The sequence below is a fragment of the Cibotium barometz genome, chromosome 11 (assembly GCF_041138505.1).
Source record: "Cibotium barometz isolate CiBa-2024 chromosome 11, ASM4113850v1, whole genome shotgun sequence".
Taxonomy (NCBI): Eukaryota; Viridiplantae; Streptophyta; class Polypodiopsida; order Cyatheales; family Cibotiaceae; genus Cibotium; species Cibotium barometz.
In genome coordinates, this window is record NC_141056.1 from 55,450,147 (window position 1) to 55,460,812 (window position 10,666).

The 10,666-nt window shown below is 35.6% G+C and overlaps 1 long non-coding RNA gene across 1 annotated transcript; it reads left to right on the forward strand.

Moving 5' to 3' along the window:
• The first annotated feature begins 9,116 nt into the window (after window positions 1-9,116).
• On the forward strand, window positions 9,117-10,250 carry LOC147634349 (uncharacterized). The gene is made up of 2 exons (XR_015266888.1): window positions 9,117-9,558; window positions 9,758-10,250. It is a non-coding gene; the product is annotated as an uncharacterized LOC147634349 (long non-coding RNA).
• The last annotated feature ends 416 nt before the right edge of the window (window positions 10,251-10,666 follow it).

Below are 10,666 nucleotides of genomic sequence, written 5' to 3' on the forward strand. Positions count from 1 at the left end.
TAACTCTTGTCGGATATAGATGGTGGTTTGTGAGCACATCCCTCACCTCTTTTAGCTTTATCTTATCTAGAAGTGTACTGCTTAGCTCATCTAAGGTCATACCCTTTATCTGTCTTTCCCAGGTTGTCATGTTTGTTTGCCCCCCCCCCCCCCCCCCCCGATGCATGTGGTGGAGCTACTGAAGTGACGGATTTCGTGTCTCAAGTTGTGGTAGCTCAAGCATGTTATCCTCAAAGTTGATGGCTAATTTGCAACAATCATCAAGCAATGTTGGCTTAATTAACAAGAAGTAGTCATGCAACAATTTCTCATCTGTTAACCTTTACCTAGGCTTACACCTTGAGCTAGATATAATCTCTTGTAGAATCATGCTCTTCTTTCTTAATGTTGTATAATTGGGCCACAGGGCTCGACTATATTTACTTCATGCAAAAGTTGGTACGAACACACTCTTAAGTTGTGAAAAATTAATCTTGTCATCTGACTTAAATGACTGATACCATTGGTACACTTTTCCTTCCAGTGTAAGGGAGAATGCAAATATTTTCATTTGGTCATTGATTGAACCACAAATTTTGCACACCGATTTGAATATGTCAAGATGTTGTATAGCATCACCATACAACATAAATCATCCAAGAATTTCTACATTAATCTTGCCACATGGTTAGACTTGACCGCTCTTTGTGGTGCTGGTGTAGTACCTAACTCCCTAACCCTTCCTTGTGCAACCAAGTCTTCTTCATGCCTCAATCCACTAAGGCTGGAAGAACCTTCCCCATGCATTGTTGTATCAAAGACATGTCTTGGCTAACCCTCCCTATAGAGATATAAGCTGGTCTTCTCTTGTTCAAGCCTTCTATGTTGGGCTTGTGCTTCCCTCATTCTTTTCTTAATGTCTAGCTCCCTGGAAGTGGGGAAATACATTACACCCATCCTTTGGGAACTTATAGAATCCCTTTGAATTCTAGGGGTAAGTTATACTACTGGTTGAGGATTTCTCCCCCCTACTCCTCCATTAATTGTTGCCCTGTACTCCTAGGTCTTCCTCTGCTTACTTCTCTATCTAAACTCGAAGGGTTGTCCTTTTTGGTAGCCTGTGGAGCTTGCCTTTTTTAGGCTCATAATTGTATCCTAAGATTCCTTGGGCTAAGCCCATGAACTCACCAGACAGTGTTGAGAAGAAGTACCCTTCTCCCCCACCAATTCCTCATTAGAGGGTTCTCCATGGTTTCCTCACTACTTGATGATTCAAAAGAATTTACCCTTTGCAGAGAAAATACACTCCTTTGTGTGCTGACCATGTGAGATGACCCTAGGCCTCTGGTAGGAGGATCCCGATTGGTTGGATGCACTATCGTTTGGTAGGTAAGATGCACTATTGTCAAGGGCAATGCCATCTCACCAACAAGCCTTCCTAACCTTCAGTGCACATAAAATGGTTTTAATTGGAAAAAATGGTAATTTGCACACAATTGGATTTACTTAGGTTTGCAATTACTAGATTCCTACAAAAATCATGAAAGCGATAGAAATCACAAGCATTCACGGCAAAGTTTCTATTTATTCTCAGTTATTTACAACTTTCCCTAGTGCCAGGGGAGACCTTAGAAATACTTCTGAGCACTTATTTTGATGACACTCAAGGTCTCAATTGTGACGTGATCCTATAGGGTCAAGAATTAGGGCCATGATCCTCTATAGAATCACGATGATGATCTTCAATGAATGTATATATGAGTTTCTTGAGGCCCCTAATAATGGTTTCAGATATCAACCTTATCAAATTGTCAAGTGGGGTCATTGTGTTAGTGACATGAAAAATCACGACGTGATTATGCATCACACATGTGATGCGAAGGTGTGATTAATGATGTGGCAATCATGGGCATGACTAATATTACGGGTCATGAACCGTGATCTGTTGATCATGACTGGATAAGATAAGGTAAGATGAAATCTATTGGCAAAGATAAGATAAGTAAGATGAAATCTATTGGCAAAGATAAGGTGCATTTAATGCGTAACCCCAAGGTGGTAGGATAGCTGGAATTGTGAGAGACTCATGACATAATCAAAAATCACGGGCATGATTCCACAAACTATAGAATCACGGCAATGTAATTTCGTAGGTTTCAACAAAAAATCACTAGTTTGGGGATGCAAATCTTAAATTAATGAGTTAAAAAGTTCCAGATTGTTCCTTTTTTTACAACATGAATATTTAAGTGATAGCAAGCAATAGAATAAATGGCTCTTTATTTTTTCAAAATTTTAAGGTTAAAAAAAATAAAAAAATGGGTGTTCCCTACATAATCACGGCTTGATTATTGAGTTCCCACCATGCAAGTACAGATATAAATACTTTATTTTATTGCTTTTTTAACTCTCAAACAATGCAAACAACCATTTTAAATGCTAAAACAATAAAAAATAACCCTTCTTTTTTTGTTTTTTCTCTCTCTCACAACCTTATCCACCACAACTTATCCTCTTCTCAACCAATCACATAGCTTCAAGAAACCATATTAAGGGAAAAGGGACTTGTAAGAAGATGAAAGGAAGTGCAAATATAGTAAAAAGATATCGGTGGCTCCCTGATAGTGGGGCACTAAAAATGTTATATGCTACCCCTCTCCTATTACAATGGATAATGCTTACCTTAACACGTCTTGGGAAACTTGTCGGTATCTAAGCTCATATAGTAAAAAGATATCGGTGGCTCCCTGATAGTGGGGCACTAAAAATGTTATATGCTACCCCTCTCCTATTACAATGGATAATGCTTACCTTAACACGTCTTGGGAAACTTGTCGGTATCTAAGCTCATATATCTAAAGACTCCAAGCCAGCTCTAGTTACTTGGTTAATAAGGCTTCTAAAGTTACTAATATGAGTAGCAACATTAGTTTTTTAATCTTTTTACACACCTGATAAAACTTTTTTCTAAGACAAATCCTTGTCATAGCATTTTTTTACCCAAAGATTGCTTTTAGCCTTGTCCATGCATCATTTGAGCTTTTTGAAGATATCACTTGTGGAATTTGACTATAACTTACACATTCAGATGAAAGAGAGTGCCTTCTTATTAAGGCACATCCATTTCGCTATCTCAGGATCCCTTTGTAGTTGGTTTCCTCTCTGTTCCATTGATAATCCCTCACATATCCCTATCAATTGAGGCCATCTCTATTTTAATGCTCCACGTGTGAAACTTGGATCCATCAAAATTTTCAAAGTTATCAAAGTACCCTTCCATATTGTAGTCATGGTGCACACACAGTACAAGGAAACCCTTTATCAAAGTACCCCCCATATTGCACACATAGTACAAGGAAACCCTTTATAGTAATTAGAGGGTTGTATAATGAGATATAAAGTAGGAACTGACCCTATCCACCCTAAGATAACTCCGCACTTAGTGAAGCGATTTATTTTCAAGGCTCATCAAAACATCCTTCACCATACAGATGTAGATTGTTGCTCAGATAATCAGAAAATTTAAGTTCCTATTCCCAATTTGAGTAGTTTGGGAGTAGTTCTTTTTCTTTTTGTGATTTTCCTACATTTATAGTTTTTATATTTTTGATTGGATGACTCTACTAAGTCTCGCTAACCTTGGCATTATATTGCATGCAAGAGAAAGCATGCAATATTAATAATATATGTTGTCTTTAAAATATGAATGCTATGTTCTTTTTAAATTGTTACTTTTCATAGATTTAAAGAGTTTATGGCAAACTAAGACATCTTTGATATGTGAATATCATATCAAAGGTGATGATATATGTGACACCACATTTACCTATTAAAGTTGGAGATCTTCTACATCAAAGATGAGGAGCTGGCCTAGAATTATTTATACATTCAAATGTGCAAGCTGGAAAAGGACTTTGTTACACTATGGAGGGTAGAATGTTTTCATGTAATTGGTTAGAATTATGTGAGTGAATATCATATCAAAGATGATGATAGACGATGATATACATGACACCACATTTACCTATTAAAGCTAGAGATCTTCTACATCAAAGATGATGATATGTAACCACCACATTTTCCTATCATAGAGATCTTCTACATCAAATATGTGGCATACATGGTGAAAACTTCATCAATCCAAGGACCTAGCCTAGAATTATTTGTACATTCAAATGTGTAACCTAGAAGGATTTTGTTACACTATGGAGGGTCAAAATATTTTCATGCTAATTGGTTAGAATTATGTGAGTGAATCCTAGAGCACAAAAATAATCTATCTTTGAGGACCCTAGCATGGATCTTGAGGAGGATAGATTACACATTGTTGGTGATGTGCAAGAGGGAAATGTGGCTGGTCAAATAAAAAGCTGCAAGGATTATAAAGAGAGAGTTAATGTGTGCTTTGTCTTCTCATCGACATTACCTATGGGAAAATGAATGTACATGTAACCAATTATAGCTACATTTATGTAGAAGCAATATGTAATCTCACTACTATAGAGGAACTATTTGCTAATTATGATTGGAGATGTAATGTTAATTAGAATTGATGGTGTTTCTTAACACCACCACCTCTAAGAGGGTTTCAATGACTACATATTTAAAATATTTAGTGGTATAAATGTGATCCAAATAATATGCCACTTCTACATTTATGTAGAAGAAATATGTAATACCACCTGTTGTTTATGTTTTTGATGTAATTTTAATTTTAATTTATATTGTTTCTTAACACCACCACTTCTAAAAGGTTTTCAATGTCTACATATTTAAAATATTTAGTGGTATAAATGTTGATTCAAATATATTATGGTATAAAGAGTAGTATTATTTCAAAACTTTCGAGTACTTTGTGGATTTTTTGAACAATCCTTATGAATAGTAGAATTGCTAAGTTTGGATTATCCTTATAGTTTTTCATTGTCTAAGTTATTCATAAGTGTGGTACTTTGACTTAGATTGTAACTTAAGTGGCATTTTTTCATTGTTTGAGTTATTTAGATGGTAATGTAAGTGGTATGTTGACTCAAACATGTAACTGCTTCTAAATAGATCATGAACTTTGTCTAAGTTATTATAATGGAGTATCAAGTTTGAATAATCCTGATATATTTTCAATGTTTAAGTGTTTTCAATGCAAACTTAGGTGGTTACATTAAGTGATTTTAATAGAAATCTAAGTGGTTAATGGTACAAATGTTGATCCAAATATATTATAGTATAAAGATTAGTAGTATTTCAAAACTTTAAAATATATTATGGTATAAAGATTAGTAGTATTTTAAAATTTTCAAATACATTATGGTTTTTGTTAACAATCCTTATGAATAGGAGTATTGCGAAGTTTGAACGATCCTTATAGTTTTTCATTGTCTAAGTTATTCATACGGTAGTTTAAGTGGTATTATTTCATTGCTTAAGTTATTTAGATGGTAGCTTAAGTTAGATCATGAAATTTAAGTTATTATATTGGAGTACCAAGTTTGAACAAAATCATGATATATTTTTAATGTCTAAGTGTTTTTGAGGCAAACTTAGGTGGTTACATTGAGTAAGTATTCCGATTTGAAAGCTAAGTGGTTTTGATGAAAGCCATTTTTTGAGCATGTCTTTAGTGAAATAACTTAATGTAGTCGTTGACGTAATCCTTTGGTTGACATTGATCGAAAGTTGAAGCCATTGTGAAGATGAGTATGAAATATTATGGAAAGACAAATGTAGGATGAGCCACCTTGTGTGGAGAGGAAAAAACTATTGAACCTATAGTGTGAATGTAGAGCAAAGGATATTGTATAGGTATGGAATGGGGGATGATTTGAGGAATATAAAGTGTCTTTTGAGAAAGAAACACAAAAAGAGTTTTTTAGGGCCCCACCCAATGGTGAGTAAGAAAGTGGGTTAGCGATGAGATGGGACCCTTTTGAGTCAAACTATCCCCTAGTTTCTTTGGAGCCAATCCATTATTAAGGATCTTGGTTGTGTGCTGATTTATTTATTTATTTTTAATTAGTAATAAAAAATAAAACATGTACTTAAAAAAAAGAGGCAGTGCCATTTTCATTTAAATGTCTTGATTGAAGAGCTTGCACTTTCCAATGTTTAATTAGTAATTTAAAAAAATGTATTTTTTAAATTAAGAGGCACTACCATTTTCATTTATACATCTTGATTAAAGATCCTACACTTTCCAATGTTCTCATTGAATTAAAATATATATATGTTCGTACTTTTAAGTTCTTGATTTAATATTTATAAATAAGTTTGATTGGTGGTCAAATTAAGAGAGTTGAGATGTCTTAGATGTGTCTCTTGAGATGGAGACTATTGGAAGAACAAGTTTTGTGTGTGTAGTCACATACAACATAGTAAGAGCCTTTATAAAATGATTTAGGTGTAAGCTTCACAACATGGCAATGCTATTTTTAATGGAAAAGAAAAATAGGGACACTAAGGTCTATTAAGAGGTATATTAAGTCAAGGCACAAGGAAGAGAGTGGGATAGTTATGGAGACCATGTGTGAAAGAAGCAACTTGTGGACTAAAATTCTCTAGCTTTTAACTCTCTACTATGATATGGGTCAATGTATGCTATATTGCATTATAGTTTTAGAAAGCATTTATTATGTTTTGTATAATGTTTAGCCATAGTAGTAGATCTATACCTAGAGGTAAGCCATGCTTGCATTTGTAAGTATTAATCTTGTTGGGATGGTTCCTTGTTGAATTTATACAAGTGGTAGAAAAGACTTTGAGAAGAAAAAAGAGATAGCAATAAATCACAAAATGAATCTAGAAAAAGAAGTCTAAACATTTAATAGTTTAATGAAAATAATTTTAAGAATTAACAATTTATCAACTATTACCATGCATCATGTTTTGAATTCTATTTTATTCGAATGGATTTTAGTATGTGCCTTAGTCTTTGATATCTCCATATCTACGTGCGTGCGTGTATGTGTGTGTGTGTGTGTGAGAGAGAGAGAGAGAGAGAGAGAGAGAGAGAGAGAGAGAGAGAGAGAGAGAGAGAGAGAGAGAGAGAGAGAGAGTCCCAACTATGTTTTCAAAAGGAATCTTCTTTGGAACACAGACAGAGAAAGTCCCACCTATGTTTTCAAACGGAATCTTCTTTGGAACAGATAGTCCCTTTGATTGCAAAAGCAAACCATTTTGTAATGAAAATGACATGCTATAAATTTTCCTTTTGGAGTAGTATATACGATTGAGAGAAAAAAGGATTTTGCACGCATACGCAACTACACTAAACTATAACACGAACCATTATTCTTAAGCAATCTTAGTAAAATATCAATTTATTTTTGTGGTTACCTTTCTTTTTTATCCTCAAAATTTTTACATGTGCTCATCTTTAAGTTAGAGATCTGTGATCTGAGTTTTTTCTTTGTTGAACTCAATATTATAATGCTCCTCATAGAAAGAGGAACATGATACCTTTGAACGCCTATCATCAGAAGCTACCTTTACTGAAAAAAATCTCTTTTGTAAATCATGATGTGCAACAAGATTTGTTTACCCACTTTCTTATGTTACATTATACACACTTTCTTATATTATAATGCACAAAAGATTTTGTTTATATACACTTTCTTATATATCATAGACATTTTTTTAAATTAAAAGCTCTTGTTTGCTTTTCTTCAACGCATGCACCATTGCACACATTTTTTTAATATCTGTTGATAATGGAATTCTTATGGTGGCAACACAAGAACTTATAAAACCCAAGAATTCTTATGGTGGCAACACAAAAACTTATAAAACCTATAAGAAAAAATAGCAACTTGCTCATATCATGCAATGCATGGTGTTCACCTCAACTAGGGTGGAATTTGTCCCATGTGTCTCAATTGGTACATAAAGTTGATGTGGTGTTGTGTTCTCAAAAAATAAACAAAGAAAGGCTACATTTGATGTGGCAATTTTGAGCTATACTTTTCGTAGTAAGTCTTGAAGGGAAATAACACACTTTTCGTAGTAAGTCTTGAAGGGAATTCATAATAACACACTTGTTAGCTGTAAAAGAGAAAATATAAATTTGATAAAATATTAGCATATTGAAGTGAACCTCCCAAAAAATTAAGGTGCATGATTATACATGCATATAAGACCATCTTAAGAACTTAACATGATAAAGTGCTCATGCTTCTTTTTTGTGAGCTATAAGAAAACATTTCCAATAAACAAGTGCATTACTTGTTAACTTGATTGGCAATTCAATGAGTGACATAAGTTGCCTTTTTGTTGATGAGGGTTTTGGAAACTTTCCAAGGCTTGATTTTTTTTTGAGGAAGGCTTGAAATTAACAGGAAATGGATATTTGCACCACGGCAGTAGCTCAACTAGTGAGAGTTGGTAGAAGAGGATGAGTGTAGCCCTAGAGATCTTGGGTTCAATCTGAGGCTTGATTTTTAATGGCAGTCATGTCCATTTTTGGACGTTTTGGTTTTGAAGTGTAGGCACATTTTTTGAAATCTTCCCCACCCCCAAAAGAAAAACTAAAACAATAAAAAACGCTTAGTCTTGTTAGCTAGTTTTGAAGTGCAAAGGTGCACGTCTCAAAAGCAAGTTTTTGAGAGGCAACTTTGTCTTTAAAAACATAAAATAAAACTTACATATACTATTCAATAAATTTGTTGTATATTTTGATAGGTTTGGGAAATTCTTGGTGGTAAAAAAGGGAAAAGAAAAGAAGTTCAAAATGCCATTAAAAGAAGAAGAAGAAGAAAAAATGAAGCCTAGCCTCTTGGGCTATATGATGTAGGCCATCCCAAAGGAGTGTACCCTCTCTCCCATGGTGAAAAGGCAATTTTATCTACTGTGTTCACACGACAAGGGTAAGAATTTGTACACTTGTGGAGGGGCTCACACCGACATGGGTAACCCATTCGTACGTGCTAAAGTTCTGTTGTGGGGGGGGGGAAGGGCTTTTGGAAAACGTGAAAATAGAGCAAGAAGCTTTGCTTGCAGCCACCGCGTCAACAACGCCGCCACACATTATTATTATTATTATTATTATTATTGAGTCCAATTGAAATAAATCCCTTATGCCTAGCATAATATTCAAACTTTAGCCTTAGCTTACTTCTAAAGGTTTCGGAGACGATATATAAAGTGAGAGAGGAGGGGAAACAGCTGAGACAGACTGGTGGCTGAGAGAGGATCATGTTTACTAGGAGGAGGAGGGCTAATGCTCCTAGTTTGGAATTCGAGGCTCCGGTGCTTGCCTTCCTCAATTTTTTAAGTTTGTTGCTTTCCATACCCATTTTGGTGGCTTGCATTATATCCATCACGGAGCAACATAGGCAATGCGCCGCTGGTTACCCTGTGCTGCTGCTGCTGCTGCTGCAAAGGCACGAGATGGCCATAGCGCTGTTGATATTAGCAGCTTGGGTAACGGGCATAATGGCTTATTACTTCCATGCTCAGTGCCTCAATTGGGCCCATACGGCCAGCCTGGTTTTGCTCCTCGTCTTGCTTCTTCGCTACACTAATGAAAGCAAACACTGCTTGCCGCCCTCTCCCTTGGGCGCCCTTGCGAAACACCGAGCTCTTTTTCAGGTGAACCACCCCATCCTAAATCGTAATTTAATTCCATCTATTATTTATCAATGTCCCAAAGTAAGCCCCGCCCCTTACATGTGTTTTCTTATAAGTGCCTACATGGGCCCAACCCCCATATGTGACCTCCACACCTACCCTAATGTCAAGCATACTCATTCATTAACTTGTTGTTTTGTACCCCCCCCCCCCCCACCAGGCTCCATACTCTGAAGAACCACCACCATCCTCCACTCCAATTTCTGCTGATCATAAAATTGCCTCAACAATCCGAACCAAAGATGGCTACAAATTGTCTCTATTGCTCTCCATGATTCTCACTCTCATCTATGCCATATGCAAATGTTGCCACTATGTCATAGTATTCACAAGTTCAATATATCATTTCCGCGATTATAGCCAAAGGCTTCATAATGCATAGTGCATTTCAAGAAATGGATGAGCTACACATTCGATGTGTGCTGGAGTGATCTACCTAAAGACATCCATATCCAAAAACCAATCCCAGTAGTTCGATGAGCACCTTTAAATAAGTTTATGGAACTTCCCAAGCTTTTGTAATCAAAGGTATTATCGACAAAATTTCCCTTCATGTCTCTTTTTTTAAGACTTGCCACACACAATAGTAGCCCTTTTCTACAACCTATGTGAGTTGTAATACCAACTTTTGCATCAAATTGTCCTTCATCTCTCTCTCGCACTCTCTCTCTCTCTCTAGAAAGGACTAAGTGTACATCGGTACCAACCAATGCCCATTGTCTATAATATGGTAAACAACCATATTATGGGCAATAGAAGAGGGATTGTATTGTGCTTCAAATTTGCATCAAAATTTTCTATTCCACATGCTTCGAACAAAAGATAAAAAGGATAAGAGATGAGTATATCTATCTTGTAACCATGTTCTTGAAAGTAATTGTTAATGTACTCTTTTTTTTTCTTGGTCTATGTAACTTTAAGTTAAAATACTCTATGGATGTTGAAGGTCTTTGTTTCCAAGTTCTAGTATAAGACCAAGACTTTATTAGCCTACTAGCTCTAAGATTCTATATTTCAAGTGCAACCATTAAGTATACACGTGGCCCTATTTTATGTTGTGAATTGGGAT